Below are 22,887 nucleotides of genomic sequence, written 5' to 3'. Positions count from 1 at the left end.
CTGGTGGAAGTATGCTATAGCATGCTGAGCTGAAAATTAAGTTTAGAGATGAGAATATTAATGAGGATATCACAGCAGTGTTCCATGGATAAAGTGAAGGAAAGTTTATAAGGGAAGATATAGAAGAATATATTTTTCCAAAGATGGCCACAGCAATGTCTCTCATACCACTTGCTCTTTGTAATGAGACCTTCTCACAGCCTCATCAATAGGTGGTATCTGTTTCTCTACCGATGCATTTGGGCAGACCCAGTGACTATTTTGACCAATAGAATAGGGTAAAAATGACACCTTGCCGATTATTAATATATGCATAGACTTTTCCGGCCCCTTTCCTACCCTGAGAACACCAAGCTGTGAGAAGCCTGAGCCATGGAGCCATGTAGAGAGGCCCTGGAGGCAGGACCAGGGCCAGGGTGAGGCAAGAGAGGTGTCTTGTACAAAATTTAAGGAGGCACTCTGAGGTGCATTTGTATGACATTGAGAAGAAGTGTCCCTTAAATTCTGCACCCAAGGCACCTCTCTTAACTCAATTCACACTAGTTCTGGACCTGCCGAGGGAGAAGGAGAGGGAGAGGGAGAGAGGGAGAGGGAGAGGGAGAGGGAGAGGGAGAGGGAGAGGGACAGGGAGAGGGAGAGGGACAGGGAGAGGGAGAGGGAGAGGGAGGAGAAACACCATGGGAGGTGCAAGACATTGAAGTAAGGAAGCCATCTTGAACATTGGTCCTCTGGCTCAGGCTAACAGCTGGCACCAAGTGGATCAGTGATGAACCACCAAGCTGATGCATCCTAAACTCATCTACAAAATGATGAGTGAAACAAAATTGTTGTTTTAAGTCACTTAGTATTGAGGTAGTTTGTTATGCCACAATATATTACCTAAAACACCCTCGTGTCTTGCCAGTATTATGTGAAGCTAGTAATTGATTGAGAAATACCAAGTTGCTTTCTATTTACTGAAATTTAACAGAGCTGAATGTTTGATAGTTCCTTAGGGTGAAAGGATGAAAGAAGTGATGAGAGAGATTATAGCGGGTAGCAGTCTAGGAAATATAATTTAATGCCTAATTTCTTCTGTTCACTGCTTAAGCTATATAGCCATATGGCTTTTAATGTTTAGGATTGGCCGGAACAAAAAGGGACACACACTCACAGTTGGAGTCTTTATAGAAACAAAACTCATGTCTGTTTAGATCTATGCCATGTAGAGTGCTGTGAAATTCCCATTTTCAAGCCAATGGTCTGAATCCTGATGCTAAATGAATAAAATTTCCCCTGGATCTCATTAGCCTCCACTTGGGAAGGAGGGGAGTCAGTTTACTTACTTCTTCTTGGCTTTGTCTGAACCAATCAAGCTTTGAATAACAGGTTTATTTTTATGAAGACTAAAGTTACTAATTTTCATTGAGTATCTCTATTTTACAGTAATTTACACGTTCTTTTGAATGGTTGTTGGCACATTTACTTATTGTCCTCTGAGGCATTTTCTAATTACTTGTAAGCAAGGCTGAGTAAAAAGAAAATCCAGAAAAAACATTAAGAAAGGGACTGTTTGGTAGACAAGGTGTATTACACATAAAATTAAAATATAATGGATACTTTTAAAAGCCTTTAGTCCATTTTATAGCTTTCTCTGCTTCTACAAGTACATAGTAAGTGAAGATTTCCCAACCCATTATTCATTTCTACATGATGTTAGACATTTTTATGACCTCCTAAAGTACTTATAATCTGTACTACACAATTTAGCACCTAATTATATTCTGTTCATTATTATATCATTATAAGTTCTCATCCCCTCAAGTAGATTATATGATCTTAAAAGTCAGAGACCATGTCTTACACTTCTGCATTCACATTCCAACTAGCATAGCCACCACTTGGAACATTTTAATTGATAGAAGCATATTGAGTTCTAGTCCCTCAAATTTCAGTGAATGTATCTAGGGAGCACCTGCCACAGCTCTGAATATAGGGGCAGAAGTAGGCAAGTTACTTTTTCTTTCCCAAGGAGTTTGTCAACAAGTGTTAAGTACCAAGTACTAAGGCGAGGGATTACTTTGATAGAGTGACTTCCTTTCTCTTTTTCCTTTAGTGTCAGAACAGAGCAGAGGAAAAGCAGAGAGCCATGAGCCACCGTGTCATCATTATCATTTTGATGTAAATGGATTATTGGCATTTTTTTACTTCTCCAGTTGGAGAAAACAACTAATGGTATCTGACCTAGGGAGTCTTACTTGGCTGAGCCACTAGGCTAAATGGTTGGCAGCCTTACATTTCTCTTGTTTTGAGTGAGCATCAGGGTATCAGATTCACATTTTTTTTTATTGTGATAAGACATACATGACATAAAATTTACCACTTTAATCAGTCTTAAGTGTACAGTTTAGTGGTATTAAGTACATTCACATTGTTGTACAATCACCACCATCATCCATCTCTAGAACATTTTTATCATCCTAAACTGAAACTCTGTACCCATTAAACAAACACTTCCTATTCCTTCATATCCCCATTGCCTGCGAACCACTATTCTACTTTCTGTCTCTATAAATTTGGCTATTCTAGGTACTTCATATAGGTGGAATCATACAGTATTTGCCCTTTTGTGTCTGGCTTATTTCCTTAGCATAGTATTTTCAAGGTCCATCCAAGTCGTATGAGGTGTCAGAATTCCATTCCCTTTTAAGACTGAATAATAATCTGTTGTGTTGTAATAATATTCTCTCTATATAATATCTATATTATATATATCTATATAAATAATATCTATATTATGTATATCTATATAAATAATATCGATATTATATATATATCTATATAATGTTTTGTTGAACCACTCATCCATTGGTAGGCATTTGGTTGTGAATAATGCTGCTATGAACATCGATATACATACTGATCCCCATTATTCTGAACACCAACACTGATTTAATGCTCATGTAAGCAAAGTACCTTTCTTAGCCATTAAAATGCCTGGAAGAGTCAGTGAATCTCTGCAATTTCATAACTTGAATTCAGACTTAAATATTCATCAGGAAAATATGACTTGGCAACATTTTTGAGATTAAGATCATGACCAATACTGGGATTCAGCAAATATGTCCTGTTTGTTTGTCCTTCAGAGTGTTTCCTGTCTCCGTTTTTTTTCTATTCTCTCATGGCTTCATTGTATATCCTCATTGCTAGGCAGCAGGACTCCAGCAGTCACATTCTAACTGGTCTCCACCTTTCTGATTTTTCTTATAAAATGCTGCTTTTATCATTTTATATTACCGAACAAAAATTTTCAGTGGCTCCCCATCATGTACAGGACAAAGCCCAAGCTCGTTTGCCTGGCACATAGGCCTCTTGGGATCTGGCAGCAGCTTACCACTCAGGCCCCACTTCTCTCATTTCATGTAGAAACCCTGCCCAATCCAACATTGTCTTCTCATTACCCCTCTGATTAAATTATCATTTTCTTGGATTTTCTCACTGCTGTTTGTTCCATCATGTATAAACATTTGGATACTGTCTTCAAGTTTTAGCTTAAATATCAGCATCTCTGCTAACTCTTTTTTTAAAAAAGGATTTTAAATGATTGCTTGCTCTTTTGGATATGTGTGCATTTATTGTAAGACTAATCATGATAATGATGTTTTTGCAATAGCTAACATTTTTGAAAAGTGCATTATTTTTATAGCATTTTATATGAAGTATATACTATCATTATCCATTATACAGATGATGAATTTGAGGCTTTGAGATGCTGACTTGTCCAAAATGACACAACTGTTAAGTAACAGATCTAGGTCTTGATCTGAAGTTTTTGCCACCAAAGCATCATTTAAGATGTATGTTTATTGCATTAATTAGATTGTAGGCCTGTAAGTGAATAAGGGCTTTACTGAATCCTGCATGGGAGCTACCCATCAGTGGTCAAAGTCAGAAAACAGCTGTCCATTGAGTGGAAATGTTTTTTAAAATTAGCCCACTGTGGATAAGCTTAGCATGATTTTTCAACTGGTTACTTCATACTGTTTCTTCAAGATGAGGAAAGCTTCACAACTGTTCATGTTTGATTAGGTGCACTCCTGAGGCTTGTCTTTCTGTCATAGCACTGACCACACTGACCATAGTTATCTGTAAGCTGTGTGTTTCCAAAACATCTTTGCTTGGATTCCTGGTACCTAGAACAATAGCCTGCCTGCACAGATGCTCAATAAATGCTTATTAAATGAATGAATGTATCTGTGACTATTGTCCATCCTAAAAATTACTTTCTAAATGTGTTGCTGTTACAGAGTTGAGTAATATGTAAGTCCAGTAAAGTCAAATAAAGTATATCCTCAAGAAGGCAAAATGACAATGTAAATGAAAACTATATTTTACAAATTTGTACTGCAACTTACCTTTCATGACGTAATGGTATTTGTGGTAACATTTAACAAAGGATGCTTGAATGTAAGCGGTTGATGTCTATAGTCATGGAAAAGAGATCCTGTGTATTAAAGGCATGAGTATATTTGGTCTATAGGCGATTTTCTATCGAAAATCTGAAACAGTAGGCATGTTTCAGTTTCATACAGTGTTCTTTAAAATTAGCCGATTCAATTTTGTCTGGATATGTGCTTTCCCAACAACCTTCTGATTAATAATTGAATTATTCAAATACCTTGATACTTAACATCCAATACCATAGAGAGTAGATATTAACATTTCAGTCACTAGGAAACGTATATTCTACACAACAATAAAAGATGAGTCTTTGTGTTTTAATTATTTATGAGTTTGTTAACTTTGTTTATAAAATGGAAGCAGAAAAGCTGAAGACCTACCTGACTTAGACAGCAGTGACACATCTAAAATATTTCCCCCAGAGTTCTTGCCTGAGAAGCTAGTAAGATTTTTCTTAATGTTTCTATATAGATAGATCCATCATTATCTGGCACATTGCTTCGCATACAGTGGACATATAACAGATGCTTTGTTTTTATTTTGTCAGTTCAACAGAATATAGTACTCTAAAGCAACAGCTGTCAATCATTTTCTCTTTATGACACACATAGTAGATGTAACTTCAACCTTCTAATACATTTCTGCTTGCCAACTCAAGTCTATGCTTCATTTTATGTATACCAACTGTAGCTGCACTTTCTGCCTTCCATTCTGGAAGCATATGGAGATGTGCATGAGAATGCGTTATTGTAGAGGTGATAATAATAAGAAATGATAACAACAGTAATACTATAGCGAGACTATTTCAAATACCAGTCTAATCACTGTTTTGTTTGTAGCCTTGCAATAGTTTCTTGTTGCCTAGAGCCAGTTCCCAAACTTGTGTTTGGGACACAGAACTCACCATGGTGGTAGTACTGGTAGCAGCTGGGTGCCTCAGCCCCTGCAGGATGGAGATTCACTCTGGCAGACCTCCAGGACCCTTCACATCTCACACCATCTGAAAAATCTCCAGAGATGTAGGAATTACAACTTAGCATTTGTTGTGAGCTCATCTTGCTTCCCAGTCAGATGAGGGTATGTGTAGATTCCTGGATAGTCCAGGATTGTGAACTACTCTAGGGAAATCTCAGAGGCAATTTGATATGATCTCTACCTTCCTGAGAGTTTGTTAAAAATGCAGTAACAGAAATACTTTGGCCTGCTATGAAGTTAAAGAAACTGCACAACAAGGATAAACTTACTTGACTTTGAAGATTTTATTTTTGAGCACTGTACTGCCACTTCCCATTTCATTAGGAGTTTAATTCTGATAAAAATTCAGCTCCTCTGCACAACAGAATATTAATTTTCCTTGAATTTCAGACATTTTAATAACGTCCATCCTAAAAATTACTTTCTGAATGTTCTTTTGTTCTTTTGTCTCTTATAGGATAGTTTATGGTACTTCCTAAAGGATTCCCAAAGCAATTTGGAACAATCAAGTCATTGATGGGCTGTCTTTTAATATCCTAAAGCTAAAATAGTAAATTATTTATTTATTTACTTATATATTTATTTAGTGAGATGGAGTCTGTCTCTGTTGCTCAGGCTGGCAACCTCCACCTCCTGGATTCAAGTGATTCTCCTGTCTCAGCCTCCCGAGTAGCCGGGACTACAGGAGCGTGCCACCACACCCGACTAATTTTTTGTAATGTTTTTAGTAGAGACGAGGTTTCACTGTGTTAGCCAGGATGGTCTTGATCTCCTGACCTTGTGATCCACCCATCTCAGCCTCCCAAAGTGCTGGAATTAACAGGCGTGAGCCACCACACCTGGCCAATAATTTATTTTCTTCATACTCACATTATGGTATAATGGAAAGAGTGACTAGGTTCAGATCCTGCTTCTACAACTTACATGCTAATTAGACATTGGGCAATGCAGTTTCTTCATGCATTCATTCATTCAGCAGATGTTATTGAGTCCTTACTTTGTGGCAGACATAGTATTAGGCTCTGAGAAGAGAAGTCACTAAAAATAATCTCTGAACTTCCACAGAGATTTTAGTCTATTGGGGGAGACTGGCAAGCAAGTTAGCAGTTAAAGTGGTGTTACCATGGAATTGTGTAGCAGGGTAGAGTCCTGTGGAACTTAAAACCAAGGCAGGTGTGAACTGAGAATGGGGGAGAGTGTTAGGGAAGGCTTGTTGGGGGAAAGCAGTGCTTAAGCTGAGTCTGAAAGCCAAGTATAATTTAGTTGAGTATAGATATAGAAAGGAGATTCTAGTAGCATGAACAAACTAACAGGGAAACATAAAATAATAAAACATGTTTACAGATCAGTAATTACTGTTTGTGATTACCGATACAAATGTCCCATCTTGATGAGACAAAGGAGATAAATCTAGGCAAATGTTTCCTTTTCTCTAAAATGGAGCTAATTATATCTACCTTGTAGATTTGTTGTGAGCACTCAGTAAAACAGCCTTTGGTGCATAGCCCAGGCATGGTGTTCAACAATACCAGCTCCTTTTGCTCCCTACCGTCCACCCTTTCTCTTGCCCTTTCTCACTCCTAATTTTCCTAGGTAGAAACACCCTGTGATGACTAAGTTATCGGTTTGGAAATGATGGCCATGTGTCGGAATGCAAAGTCTGTTTTGTTTCTGACCTGGATTGTGGAATTGAATGGGGGCCGGGCTCAACAGCAGCATCCCTTATTTTGACCCTGCTCAGCTTCCTGTGTCATCGCAGTTGGTATTTGAGGAGGGCACAGGCTCCCAAAGGGCGCTGTATTCTTGTGCTTTGCTGAGCTTGCATGTGCACTAGAGTGCCCGGAAAAGCCTTTGAATAATATCGTTGTGTATGCTGTCTTGTTTTTCACCACTTTGAGGTCTCTAAATTTGGATGTGCATCAGGGAACATAGTTTTTCAGTACGTATTTTTTTTTCTGGAGAGCAGGTCCATAGCTTCCATAATCCAGCAAATATTAAGGACCCTTCCCTTTGGGGATTTTAAATCTACATTTTAATATTTCTTTCAAGGAGCGTTGTCTCAAATACTGAATTGGGTCACTGGGAAGAATTACCTAGTGTGGAGAGATTTTCCTCATCCCATAGTCTATTGTCAGTAAGGAGCTGTTATTTATGTTCAAGTGAAGGTTTCCCAAATGTTTGCCATTTGCAAATCTCTTTTATTAATTTTGTCATATCCATGGACTATCTATTCTATAACCTGCTTAATATTTTTCTTTAAATCTCCAGCCTTTTAAAAACATACATAAGTTTAGTTTCCTCCCAAGTAATAATAATTGTGAAGTCATGGGCTTGATGTGCTGGTTATATTTTTCTAATATATTTTCAAGCAAATCTTTAAAAATTGTTCATTTCACCACTTAATAAAGGAGTTGGCAAACACAGCCAAGCCATTTTAAAATATATTCTCTATGGCAGCTTTTAAGCTATAATAGCAGAGTTGTCGAGACAGAGACAATATGGCCTGGGAAAACAACCATGTTTATTATTTGGCTCCTTAAGAACAGGTTTGCCAACCCCTGATCTTAAATTATCTCCGTACTATGAGCAGAACATAAACCTACTCTGCAGAATGTCACCCAGTGCATTCATCAAGAGACAGTGTATTAGATCCTTAACATTTTTTCTAGAATCAGCAAATACTTTACCTTTTTATTCTGAACGTGAAATATTTAATCAATAATATATGTTCTGAGAACTTTGGTGACAAGTCTATTTGAGATCAAAAGAAAAACACAGACATTAAGGATAATTTATATATTTTTAAATAAAGGGAATTTTTGCCTATAAAAATATCTAATGGTAAAAAAAAAAAAAAAAAAAAAAACAGAAAAGCATAAAGTAAGAAGTCAAAATTTCCCGGCAAGGAAACTCCATTCTCACCCATTCAAAACAAAATTCCTTGTATTTCCTGCAAATCATTTTTCTGTGCCTATTCAAGAGAAAATACATTCTTTTTGTTTTTTAAAATATAGTATCTTTTTTAAAATTAAAAAACATATAAATATGCACCACTTGTTTATAACGTATATATACTTCTTTTGTTTAGAAGTGTAAGTAATATGCCTACAATTATGTTGTTTTATATTCTTTCCAAGTATTTCTTGAGGTTTATTGAGATGTAATTTCTATATTGTAAAAATCACCTATCTTAGGTTTACAATTCAGTGATTTTTAGTAAATTTACAGACTTGTGCAACCATTACCGCAATCCAATTTGAGAACATTTCTACCATTCCCGAAAGATTCCTCATGCCCATTTGCCTTTAATCTGTGTTCCTGCCCCAGCCTCAGGCAACCACTAATCTACTTTGTTTCTATGGATTTGCCGTTTCTGGACATTCCACATAAATGGAGTCATATATCATACAATTTTTTGTATCTGGTTTCCTTCACTTAGCATTTCAAAGTGACTTTAAGGTAAAAGGGGGAAAGGTTCAAATAGCCCAAGGTATCTTTATTCTTTTGCTTAGGTTGCTCTAGTTAAAGTCAATGATCTGTTTCCTTTGCTTTGGAAATTTGCCTTTGAGTCAAGCAGTGATACCAGTGCCAGGTGACCTTTGATGTTTTAAAAGCAGTTCCTGACATTCACCACTTCCCAAACCTGTATGGCACTCATGGAAATGTTGATATTTGTGCAGCACTCTGGGGTGAAAAGAAGAGGCTGCTCACCGCTGGTAGCAACAGGTCCAGGTGGCTCAGGGCCCTGCCTGGCCACTTTGAGGGGAATAATATCTTGGTACAGCTGTAGCAAATGTGCATCAGCCCAGTGTGCTCTGCCATACAGGCTAGGAAGTTCTCCTACAAATCTTGTGGTTTTGATGTAACAAAACCTTCTCAGTGTTCTTTTGAAAGTATTATATGGGTCCAACTTCGAGATCCCTTTTCTCAGCTCAGCTTTTATCTAAAAGGATGACTAAAAGCCTGTTCAGAGGCTGCCAAAACCAGTGAGAAGCTGAGTTAGTCTTCTCTCTAATATGTCCACAAATATAGATGTACCTATTCCTTTTGTAACAACTGAATTAGAATTCCATTGTTTCAACATAATTAATTTGATCAGTTCATTATTTAGTGTGTTTCCTTCATTTTTCATTATATGAGCTGTGGTAAAATTTCACATTGCCACTTGCATGTTCTTTCCTTCTTGTGCAAATATCCATAGAATACATTCCTTCAAGTAGGCTTGCTGGGTCACAGACTGGGCGCAATTCAAATGTGGATATCTGTTACCTGAAGTGGCAGGTTGATTAGCGGGATCCTGGCCACAGCTGATGATGGTATCAGTGAAAGGCTATGGGTACTAGAGCAGCGGTTCACAGGGTGGGTGCAGGTGGGTGAGGATGAGTGTATTTCAGTGTGTCCTGGATGTGAAAGCGGACTGGGGATTCTGATACAGGCACCACTGTACATGCACGGGTTCACTTCCAGACCACTGCAATAAAGTGAATATTGAAATAAAGCAAATCACATGAATGTTTTGGTTTCCCACTCCCTATAAAAGTCATGCTTACACTATACTGTAGACTGCTGTGAATGCAATAGTGTTATATCTAAAAAACAATGTATATACCTTAATTAAAAATTGTTTATACTAAAAATGCTAATGATCATCTGAGCCTCCAGTGAGTTGTAATCTTTTTGCTGCGGGAAGGTCTTGCCTTGATGTTGATGGATGCTAACTAATCAGAGTGATGGTTGCTGAATGTAGCGGTGGCCATGGCAATTTCTTAAGCAACGGTAAAGTTTGCTGCATCAGTTGACTCCCTTTGATGAAAGACTTCTCTGTAGCATGCAATGCTGTTTGATAGCATTTTAGCTACAGTAGAACTTCTTTCAAAATTAGAGTCAATCCTCTCAAACCCTGCCACTGCCTTATCAGGGAAGTTTATGTAATATTCTAAATCCTTTGTTGTCATTTTAACATGCCCTCAGCATCTTCACCAAGAGTGAATTCCGCCTCAATAAACCATTTCTTTTGCTCATTCATAAGAACAACTCCCAGTCTGTTCAAGTTTTATCATGAGATTGCAGCAATTGTCATGTCTTCAGCTCCACTTTTAATTCTAGTTCTCTCACTATTTCTACCCCATCTGTGGTTACTTCCTCCATTGAATCATTGAACCCTTCAAAGTCACCCACGAAGGCTGGAATCAACTTCTTCCAAATTCTTGCTAATGTTGGTGTTTTGAGATCCTTCCATGAATCATGAATGTTCTTAATGACATCTAGATGAATCCTTTGCAGAAGGTTTCCGATGGACTTTGCCCAGATCTATCAGAGTAATTACGATCTATAGCAGCTATAGCCTTATGAAATATATTTCTTAAATAATAAGATTGAATGTCAAAATTACTCCTGATGATCCATGGGCTGCAAAATGGATGTTGTATAAGCAGGCATGAAAACATTAATCTACTTGTATTTCTCCATCAGAGCTCTTGAGTGACTAAGTGTCTTGTCAATGAGCAGTAATATTTTCAAAGGAATATTTTTTTTGAACAGTAGGTCTCAACAGTGTGGTTAAAATATTCAGCAACACATGCTATAGACAGATGTGCTATCATCCAGGCTTTGTTGTTCTACTTGTAAAGCAGAGGCAGAGTAGATTTAGCATAATTCTCAAGAGCTCTAGGATTTTTGGAACAGTAACTGAACATTAGGTTCAACTTCAAGTTGCCGGATGCATTAGCCCCTAACAAGAGAATCAGCCTGTTTTTTTGAAACTTAAAGCCAGGTGTTGATTTCTCCTCCCTGGAACATGCAAGCGGCAATGTGAAATTTTTCTCTATGTCCATATGGAGTCCTATATGGCATCTTCTTCCAATAGAAGGATGGTTTGTCTACGTTGAAAATCTGTTGTTTTCTGTAGCCATCATCATCAATAATCTTAGCTAGATCTTCTGGATAATTTGCTGCAGCTTCTACATTAGCATTTCCCCTTGCACTTTTATGTTTTATAGAGATTTTTTTTCCTTAAACATCATGAACTAACCTTCACTAGCATCAAATGTTTCTTCTGCAGTTTCCTCACCTCTTTCACCCTTCATAGAATTGAAGAGAGTTAGGGCCTTGTTCTGGATTAGGCTTTGGATTAAGGCAATATTGTTGCTGGTTTGATCTTCTATCCAGACCATGAAAACTTTCTTCATATCAGCAACATTGCTGTTTTGCTTTCTTATCATTTGTGTGTTCACTGGAGTAGCACTTTTAATTTGCTCCAAGAAATTTTTCTTTGAATTCACTACTTGGTTAACTGGTGCAAAATACCTAGCTTTTTGGCCTGTCTTGGCTTTCAACATGTCTTCCTCGTTATGCTTAATCGCTTCTAGCTTTTGATATAAAATGAGAGATATGCAACTCTTTCTTTCACTTGAACACTTACAGGCCATTGTAGGGTTATTACTTGGCTAATGTCAAGATTGTGTCTCAGGGAAAAGGGAGGCTATATGACAGGGAGAGAGATGTAGGAATGACCAGTTGGTGGAGCAGTCAGAACACATACAACATTGATTAAGTTTGCTGTCATGGCTGGGTGTGGTGGCTCACGCCTGTAATCCCAGCACTTTGGGAGACTGAGTCAGGTGGATCACTTGAGGTCAGGAGTTCGAGACCAGCCTGGCCAACATGGTGAAACCCCATCTCTACTAAAAATACATAAATTAGCTGACCTGGTGGTGGGTGCCTGTAATCCCAGATACTCAGGAGGCTGAGGCAGGAGAATCGCTTGAACCCAGGAGGCAGAGGTTGCAGTGAGCCAAGATTGCGCCACTGCCCTCCCGCCTGGGCCACACAGTGAGATTCCATCACAAAAAAAAAAAAAAAAAAATTGCTGTCATATGGGCGCAATTCATGGTGCCCCAAAACAATTACAGTAGTAACATCAAAGATTGCTGATGACAGATCACCACAACATATATAATTGTAATGAAAATGTTTGAAATATTTTGAGAATTGCTGAAGTGTGTCACAGAGACATGAAGTGAGCACGTGCAATTGGAAAATTTGTGCTGATAGACTTGCTTGGCGCAGGTTTGCTGCAAAACTTCAATTTTTAAAAATCAAAAAATGCTATTTTCTGTGAAGAGCAGTAAAAGGAAGGGCAATGAAGTGAGGTATGCCTGTACTAGAGTTTCTGTGTTTTCTGCCCAAATGGTTGAATGCTGTTCTGATTGTATTTGGCATCGAGCTAATCAGAGCTGTCATAAGGGGAACTATGGTTTTGGGGTTTGTTGTGCTTGGCAATTCTAAGGAAAGTAGCCAGTAGAGCAGAAGAAAGTGGCCTTACAAACGGATGCTAAAAATATCCCTGGTCTATGTAAAGAAAATACACACAAACCTCTCATAACCTTTCTTAAAGAAAGAGTAGAGTTACCTTTCCTACATATCAAACATTCAGTCTCTATACTGTCCTTTGATGATGGGATTTTTTTCTCTGCCAATCTACATTCACTGCTTGTTTTAAACTTTGGAAACGAGCAAGCAAGCGAGGGCTGAGAGTGAAGAAGCTGAACACATAGCAACATTTATGTGGTTTTGTGCACCATCAAGTAACAAACTGTAGTCTTTGGATCTCTGGACATCTACTTTTGCCCTGTAATAAAATAATTCTAGGGCATAGTTTCAAGTTATAGGACAATGATACTCTGTGAGTTTCAAGGATGGGGGAAAATGAAAAAGGATGTTTTTAAGTGGGGGTAGAAACACTTTCAAAATGAATGAAACTCTTTGAATTATAGTGTACTGTGAAATAAAGAAACAGTTGTGGGTCAACTTCAAAATTCTGGTGTTTTCATCTCTTGGAATTTCTTGGCAGTGTCTCCCACTTGAAGGTTTATAGTGAGTATAATGTACCATTTCTACTGATCAAAGAAAGTTACTGGGTGTCAAAAAGCTACTTGGGAACCAGCCTGATTACTGGGTTATTTCTTAATGAGTTCTGGCACATGGTTCTCATCTTTTTAAGAGGGAAAAATGTAACTCGGCAGCACCAAGTGGAAACATAAGCATTTTGGCAAGTGTGGAGATGCAGCACAGCTGGAGAAAAACTCCCCGCTTTGAAATCTCATATCTCAAATGCTACATCCATTTTTAAGCACATTGCACTGTCAGTTCAGGTTTCAATATGAACAGGAACTGGGGCCATTCAGTGATACAGTAATAAATCAAAGATTGGGATCTATTCGCTGGATTGCTCGCTCTGTCTTTTTTTTTCTTCACAAATAATTTGTGAGGACAACAGGTGAGGGACAGTGAGGGAGGAATATACGATGCACGGGTGTTGCACTGTTGGCAGAAACCTTGGCAAGCAGGACACTTAAGACAGTAATTTATCCTATGGCATGATCTTCACCTCCTGAATCAGCATTCCTCTGGTTAATCAGGGGAACACAGGACAGTGATAATTTTTCTTTTAAAAGTACCTTTTATTTTTTATTATAAAGTGATACATGCCTATTAGATAAAATATAGGAAATAAAGGAAAAATTAATTGGTAAAGATGTTGCCTACTGCAGCTCTCAGCTTTCCGTCTTTTTTTCCATCAACAAACATACATCAAGTTGCGTACCCTGAGTCAGGCACTGGACTAGGTGCTGAAAATACAAAGGGAACACAGATTTGGTCCCTGACACACAAATCTTAATGGATAATGGAAAATGATGAGCAATTAAACTAGTGACTAAGTCTGGGAAATTACTGGATATCTGAAGGCTGAATGAATCTGTATAAAGACTAAAAGAGAAGAAGTGTAGAAGTGGCATGTGTTTTTTCTATGAACACATGTGTTTTCTATGAATCTTGGCTTCCTCACCTGTGAAATGAGGAGGTTAGACCAGATGGTTTACTGGATGATCAACTTGTCCCGGCTTGCTTGGTACTTTCCCAGTTTCAGCAGTGAAATGTCCTAGGAATCTTTTTAGTCTCTGTTTTAAAACTGAAAGTCCCTTGTCCTGGGAGCCCCCAAAGTCCTGGGAAAACTAAGAGGGTTGGCCATCCTTTTATATGGTTACTTCTAATTCTCATATTCCATGATTGTATTTTGAGAAAGAGTACTTGGCGAGGTTTATGATATGGCCACAGGGTAAGACACTTAGATTGAAATATATGGACATTAGCAGTACTATTATTATGTTTTTAATCCTAAAGTGTGATTTATTTATACACATTTTAGGCAAAACAAGCTTTGTGTTCTAGCTTGTGACAAAAACATTAGTATTGTATTTGTGGGAAATTGAGTTTTATTCTTCCAAGAAAATATCTCACAAATAAATATTTGCAAGCACTTTGCAGGGTCACAGAGTTTTATGCAAGCAGTTTTTTTTTGTTGTGATTCTCAGTTGTGTCCTCTGAAAGTCTGGTGTAGTGGAAAGAGTACTGGCTTTGCAGTCCGGCAGTTTTTGCTCTTTTACTTACTAGCCATTAGAGCTGGAGAAAATAACTCCTCTGTGATACAGTTTCTTCTTTTATAAAATATGAATAATGGCCACCTGGTACGGTTGTTAGGAGAATCAGAGTACCTGGGCAGGTAGAAGTGCTCAGTGCTGAATTTTTTTTTTTTTTTTTTCTAATTTCTGTAAACAGTTTGCTTTCTGTTATTCTTAAAGGGATCTGGATCTGTTTGGGATTCAGGTGAGACAGATGATCTTTATAGGAGTGCGTCAACAAAATCTTGACTATGAATACATATCTATGCAAATACACAAGTATATACATATACAAATATATATTCCTCATTAATATTGCATGAAAGAGCCAAGCCATGTCCTAAATGTCACTACTCAAAATTAAGATCCAATCTAGGCCCTAGAGTCTTGTAAACCCCATTTAAAATAGGGTTGAAAATGTAACTGTTATAATGAAGTAAAAGTGGATTTAACTTGTCCAGTAGCCGTTAAGTCTAATGATTTATTTGTATTTTAAAATACACAAAAAAGGACTAGATATTTGCAGGCAATACCTTACTGAATGCTGATCCATAGGTTACTCTAACAAGGGTAATTTTACATTTTAAAAAGTAACATTTAAAGTCAAAATTCTTAAATGTACACCACGAATGATGGCTAATGAGTAATAACAGCTTAAGTTAAAAAGCTTAGCAATAAGTTAATTCTTGTGTGCGTATATTCCAAACACTACTGTGAGAAGTAATGGCTAAAGTAAAAAAGAGGGCAGAAAAAAACATCTGATGCTATAACGCATCTAAATAAAGAATGTGAAACATAAAGTTCTGTTCTACATCTTCACTGGAGATTTAAAAGGGCAAAAAGACCTAGCTCCTTGAGATGTATGACTATTTGATGCCAAGTTGGAGTGTCGGTAGCCAATGTTCTAGAAAGTGAATAGTATAATTCCTCACCAGCTCTACACTGATACATTTCTTAGCTAGGAGACAGGTGTCAGTTTGTATTTCATAGACCAAGCTATTTTAACATCTCCATTTTCATTTGTCTGTATAGACAAAAATGTTCGGCCTACAAAGATACAGCTGTGAATATTGAATGACCCAGTGCAGTATCCATTACCTGAATGTTGTTGTGTCCCCACTGTATGCAGAGGAGCTGTGGTAGGCATTGGGATGGGTGATGACGATGATGGTAATTAAAAGAGTGAACAGACAAACAAACAAATGGCAGGCATATTTCCTACCCTCTCAGTGTTTACAGTTTTGCTGCAGAGGAATGATTTTATGAAATAACATAAGCAATTTAGCTGAGATTATTTAAACATGAGTTTTTGGAACATTTTCCCCCAGAATCACAAAAGTAGGGTCGGGGCCAAAGCAGCCAGTTTCAAAGTGATGCTCTAAAACCTTAGAAGTTTCCTTGGAGTAACAAAAACTTTCCAGGAAGTGAAACAGTGTATAAATAGTTTCAGATCTTTGTGGAAATACACAGAGAAATTGGCAGAAAATAAATCCATGGAGATATTGACAAGACCCCTCTAAGCAAGATCTAAAGACAACATCAAATGGAGTTGCCTGTGGATTATGTACGTATTGTCAGAGACATTTCATGCAAAATAATGGGTTAGGTGGTGACAGGGTTACAGCCACAACAAGAAAGTGAGATACAGTTAGTGGAATTCTCAAGTGCTCTCTTAGGATGAATAAACCTTAAGAAAAACACCCTGCTTTTATAACGGATGAAGAAAGGTTATGAAAGAGACAGATTCTGGTAAGACAGAGCATTCTCTAACACTAAAGATAACATTTCTGATCTATGGGCACGGGCTTTCACATGGGTTAAATGGGTGCAGCAAATAGTGTTACAGCTGTTTTTGGATTAAATGAGCTGTTCAGGATTTGTAATGTAACAGGCATCCATGGAAAACATTTCAGTATTTTAGAGAGCCGTACCTTCTATGTGTCTCAACAGTGTTGTTTGAGAGCTCTCTGGGAAGGCTTCCCTTATCTAATTCTCTCCCAAACTTTTGAATATAAGTCCTATTATTAGCAATTTCTGTGTGGTGACCATCATCATTTCCCTTTGTCTCTTTTTGAAGGTGAATAATTGCCGAGAATGGAAGTACCCTTTCTCCATCACACATTGGATGAGTGCTTATTAGATCACGTTCCTGATTGATGACAAAGATGGGAAAACTTGAGAACACTTCTCAGTATAGAAGGGGGAGGGGTGAAGAGAGGCTGCAGAAATGGTGTTAGAGTCCCAGATGACGACAGTACTGGCTTATCAATGTTTTCAGGACTCTGCCGAATGAAACATGAGATTTGTATACAAGAACGTGAGAGCTAAGAAATGTTTACTTTGCCTAGGAAATACCAACTGGGATACTGTTAGGATGGAAGTAATGAGGAAATAATAATGATGATAATATACTTTTTAAGTTCTCTCAGCATTGTTGAAAACTATGATTATAACATTGCGATGGTGGACAACTTATCAATACGAACTTCCATGTAAATCTAGGTCAAAGAAAACTTAACCACAGGCCGAAAAAATAAATCCATGAGACGGCCTTTAGCAAGGTCACAGAAGAAAATAATTTCCAGCCCTGAGAACCCCGTGATTTCCTTCCTGCTTCTTTTCATCTTTATCCATTCTGTATTCCAGTATTTTGTATCTAATGTTCTTCTCCCAACCCTATGCCTTTCTCAGTATGGATATTTTCAGTCCAAGACCTGAGTTTATTGCCACTGTTTTGGTGATTGCTTTTGCACTTGTGTAGCAGCTTTTAAATTCCCATCTTTTTTAGCAGCTGCAGCCAGACAAACATATGAGTCAGTGGGAGGGGTTTAGAGGAACTGGCTCAGTTCTCAAGGGAGCAGTAACCTTTTGGCAGTCCAACAAAAAGAACATTTAAAGTCCAGTGACTGCAAAAGCTCTCTCTGTACATGTGATAGCAACTGCAATTTTCCCAAGGTCTACTAAGGGTTTTTTTCAGGAAGAGTCAGGTTTCTGCCTATAGAGAGACACATTCCTGAAGGCTTAACTCTGACCTCATAGCTCAAATGGATACAAAATAAAATCTGGAGACAGCTGGGAAGTGATAAAGGGCAAGGAAGAAATTTGGGGATCTGAAAGTGACAATGTTTTATTAAATGTTCTCACTGGGTTTTGTTGCCTGTATACCCTACAGTGCAAATAATGAAAGACAGCTAATCTTTCTTTTTTCAGTAGTAGCTCAGGGTATAGGATCTTTCTCTTTACTGTGTTCACATAAGAGATTCTCCAAGAGTTGTTTCCCTACCTGTTGGTCCTTCAGAGCCTCCTAGAGGAATGGGCATTTTCAACTCAATCCTTTTCACTTGTTCATCCTCCAGCAGAGGTCCACAGGCTGGGATGTGCCTGTGTCTGAAACTTCTACTTCAAGCAACTAGTTGCTGATATTTGACTTTTTACAAAAATGCCAGTTAGATCAACTTAAGAGGAATACAAACATAAGAGTGGCTTGTTGATTTCTACAGGAAACCAATAAATGATTCATTGTTTCTTCACTTCCTTGCATTGTTCTTCCCTGTACATTATTTTCTTTCTTCTTCATTGCTTATCATAAAAAGAAGAGTAGGGGAGTCTTATGTGGAAGGGATGAATAATAGAATTTTTTTTGTGTGTGGCAAGTAGAAACAATAGATTCTTTTGCTAAATGAAAATGTAGACAATACTTTATGTGATACACGTTTTGCTAAGATAAAATGTCACAATCAAGAAGTCCGTTTACACTGAAATAGGCAACATAATAGTATCTTAATTAACATAGAAGAAAGTGGCAATTAGAGGTCATTTGGAAAGCTGGAGACAGTGTCCCAATGAGACTGGAAAGTTTTACTTCATGACTCAAGGTACTAGTCTGGGTTCTTAGTTGCAAATAACAGAAAACCTCTGTCCAACATAGGCAGAAAAATAATTTGTTGGAAGGATATTGAGTTTCTTACAAATTGGTGAGAGGACTAGAGATCAGATTTAGAAAGAGATTGGAAATCAAGGGAGGGTAAACAGCTGAGGATCCAGCTGAGATCACGCCATTGAAGCAGCCTGTTGAGGATCAGTCACTATTCATGCTGCCATTTCAAGTGCTGCTTCTGGCAACACACCAGCGTACTGCTGGCCACTAGCCTCTGGCCTCTGCTATGGGGCCAAGAATATCTCTGACTCTTCCAGCAACTTGGCATCTCTCTCTCTCAAGAATCAAAGGTCTAGTCAAGAGCATCTAATTGGTTGAGCCTAGGTCACATGCCTTTGTCCAAACAGCTAAGAATGGTGCCCAAGGCCAGGTGGAGCGTTGAGGGGAAGGAGACTGGGAGGTGGGCATTTTCATTTCCAACTTGATTTGATCCATGAACTCATCCTCCAGCAATGATAAGAAGCCCTATATTTTTTTTAGCCTGTTGGAGGTAATGACATCTACCCTCCTTGTACTTTTGCAATACTTCATATATTGGTCTTACTGTATTGTTCTATTTATAATTTATATGTGTGTTTTTCCCCACCTGACAGAATTTATGGAGAAGAGGGATTGTGTTGTATTTTTAGCATCATAACCGACAGTGCCTTACATGCATTAGATGCTTAAAATAGATGGGTTTAATAAATTATGTTTAATGATGATGTCACAGGGAAAACTAATATAATGCTAATAAATAATAACAAATGTTGAAGGAGTACTTGTTATATACTGGACATTTTCTCATTTCATTCTTATAACAATCCTGTGAAGTAGGTTCTATTCTTTTTCATTTTATGCATGAGGAACTAAGGCTCAGGTTAAATAAGTTGTCCTTGTTTATATAACTGAAACTGACAGGGCAGAGATTCTAGCTAGGGCGGTCGAATTCCAGAACCCATCATCGAAACTGTACTGCCCCCTGGAGGTAAATCATAGAGAAGAGGAAGATGGATCCAATCTTAGAGAACAGTTGCTATATTCTCAATAGATGTTCATTTAGAGTGTATCGTATTTATTTGATAGGAACCAAGGAATAATTTTATATTTACTGATATAAATGAAATCTTCTTTTGGATTTAATATTGTTCTAAAGTAACAGGTATAGCATAGTAACTTGACTAAAAAAGCATTCTTTTTTTTGCAGCATTCCTGGTTGTATTTGCCTCATAATATAATAAATATAAATAAAATAACTATAAATGAATATTTATTATTTATATTTTATATTAATATTTATTAATAAATATACATTTAAATAAGTAAAATATAAATAAATATACATGAATCCACATGAATATAGAATATTCATATGAGAATCTTTAAATTTTGTATCTCACATCAAAATTTTTTTAACTTAATTATCTAAAGTCATAAGATAGAACTTCCTATTTTACTCCAAAACTTAAGAATTTTGATTACTTTTTCTTTTTCATCAAAGATTTTCTTGCCTAAATATCAATAGGCTTGTAGTTTAAAGTAACAGTACCCCATTTTTAAGGCATAAATGTATGTATTTTTATTTTTAAGCTGAGTTATATCTGAGAAAGAACACATGCTTTCATCAGAAATGATAAAAACATGGTTTGGAGAAATGTTACTACAAAAGAACAACACGTCAGACTTTCATGTACTGTAAGTTCAAAGAGACTGTTTCATGCTGAGTAAGCACAAAGGAAGGATTGGTCCTTGGAAAACACTGAAAGCAGCTCTTCTCCATGAGACTTAAGAAAACAGAATCAAGTGAATCTAGAAAGAGTTACCAACCTGAATTTAAAGGTGATTGCTTGTATTTTTCTAATTAAAAATTTTTTTGTCTTTCAAACCAATATTATTTTATTTAGTTATTTTTAATTTTTAAGTTTTATTTTAGGTTCAGGGGTACATGTGTAGGTTTGTTATACAGAAAACTTGCATATCACTGGAGTTTGGTGTACAGATTATTTCATCACACAGGTAATAAGCATAGTATACAATAGGTAGTTTTTTGATCCTCTCCCTCCTCCTACCCTCAAGTAGGCCCGGCATCTGCTGTTCCCTTCTTTGTGTCCATGTGTTCTCAATGTTTAGCTCCCACTTGTAAGTGAGAACATGCAGTATTTGGTTTTCTGTTTCTGTGTTAGTTTGCTTAGGATAATGATCTCCAGCTCCATTTATGTTGCTGCAAAGGACATGATCTCATTCTTTTTTTATGGCTTTATGGTATTCCATGGTGTATATATACCACATTTTCTTTATCTGTTCTACTGACTGTTACTGGGTATTTAGGTTGATTCTATGTCTGCTATTGTGAATAGTGCTGCAGTGAACATATGTGTGCATGTGTCTTTATGGTAGAGTGATTTATATTCCTTTGGGTATATACCCAAATGGGATTGCTGAATTGAATGTTAATTCTGTTTTAAGTTATTTGAGACATTACTACACTGCTTTCCACAATAGTTAACCTAATTTACATTCCCACAGCAGTGCATAAGTGTTCCCTTTTCTCCACAACCTTGCCAGCATCTGTTATTTTTTGACTTTTTAATAATAGCCACTCTGACTATTCTTATTAATAATTCTTATTCTTTTTAATAATAATTATTCTCACCTACATGGTATCTCATTGTGGTTTTGATTTGCATTTCTATAATAATTAGTGATGTTGTGCATTTTTTCATATGCTCACTGGCTGTGTATATGTCTTCTTGAGAAGTGTCTGTTCATGTCTTTTGACCGGTTTTTAATGGGTTGTTTGTTTTTTGCTTGTTAATTTAAATTCCTTATAGGTTCTGGATATTAGACCTTCGTTGGATACATAGTTTGCAAATATTTTCTCTCATTCTGTACCTTGTCTGTTTACTCTGTTGATAGTTTCATTTGCTGTGCAGAATTTCTTTAGTTTAATTAGGTCTCATTTGTCAATTTTTTTTTTGTCGTAGTTGCTTTTGGCATGCTTGTCATGAAATCTCTGCCAGCGCCGATGTACAGAATGGCATTTCCTAGGTTATCTTCCAGGTCTTTTATAGTTTTAGGTTTTACATTTAGTGTTTAATCCATCTTGAGTTGATTTTTGTTTGTGGTGTAAGGAAGTGGTCCAGTTTCAATCTTCTGCATATGGCTGGCTAGTTATCCTGATCTGCTTGTATTTGGATAACAAGTTGCTAATGTGAAGAGATACTGTTATGTCATCATTTTTTCCTGATATTTGAAGCATTTTCACAGAAAGATGCAGATGTCATACCTGTAATTGTATTTTTATGCCTTTTTGTATAGTTTTGGAGTAAATTTCTACAAGGCTAAATTTCTACATATGGACTTACTTAGATTATAAGTTTCAACTAAATGGACAAGTATTAAGGGCAGATATAGAAGAACAATTGATTTTGAGTAGGCTTATGGGAAAGATTTTGTAGGTGATGAAAGATTGAGCAGATTTGTACTAGAGGGAATAGAGTTGTGGTGAAGGAAAGAGCAAAGGTGTGAGGGAAGCAGGAGATTGGTTTATTAGGCTGCAGATTGTTGAAGAAAGTAGAAGAAAAATGATCAGGTTCAATAAAGGAGAGATGAGTGGTGGAGGCCAGAGAAGGGAAATAGATAGATGAAAACTGTCAAGCTGGGGCATTTCCAAGAGATGATAGTCTGCAAAGTGGGTGAAGTGGATCACGGTTGTAGTTGTTTGACATTGAGAAGGTCAAGAAAACTGTGGTGGCAGATGAGGAGCTGTAGATTTTTGTCTTAGGTGCTAGAGCTATTAAGGAATTGAGGAGGTGTCCTGGAGCTCACCAGATGGTAGTGATAAAGATGTAGGAAAGTGCATAAGGGAGCAAGTGTGCCTCAGCAGAGGATGCTCAGGGCTGGTGAAGGGCAATTTTTTGGCAGCAGCAGTGTAGAATACACAACACTAACTCCTCCAGGCCACGGAATTAAGAGGAAGGAATGCAAGATAGCTCCCACAGGACAGAAAACTGGCAGTGAGTATCAACTAGGAAAACTGAGATTTCCAATGCAGTCAGGAGAATGTACATCTCATTTTGGTTGATATGGTTTGGC

General features: G+C 37.3%; 1 long non-coding RNA gene across 3 annotated transcripts in view; it reads left to right on the top strand.

Moving 5' to 3' along the window:
• LOC101016867 overlaps positions 1 to 22,887 on the top strand; it is a 123,524-nt gene that overhangs the window by 14,823 nt on the left and 85,814 nt on the right. The window contains exon 2 of one of the 3 annotated variants that reach the window (XR_643084.4): positions 20,383 to 20,631. The exons of the other annotated variants lie outside the window; for them this stretch is intronic. This is a non-coding gene — a long non-coding RNA (uncharacterized LOC101016867). The remainder of the gene's footprint in view (positions 1 to 20,382; positions 20,632 to 22,887) is intronic. 3 annotated transcript variants of the gene reach the window in all.

The sequence above is a fragment of the Papio anubis genome, chromosome 2 (genome assembly GCF_008728515.1).
Source record: "Papio anubis isolate 15944 chromosome 2, Panubis1.0, whole genome shotgun sequence".
In the NCBI taxonomy this organism is placed as follows: Eukaryota; Metazoa; Chordata; class Mammalia; order Primates; family Cercopithecidae; genus Papio; species Papio anubis.
Note: the sequence above shows the minus strand (reverse complement) of the source record. Positions and strands in the feature narration are given on the sequence as shown.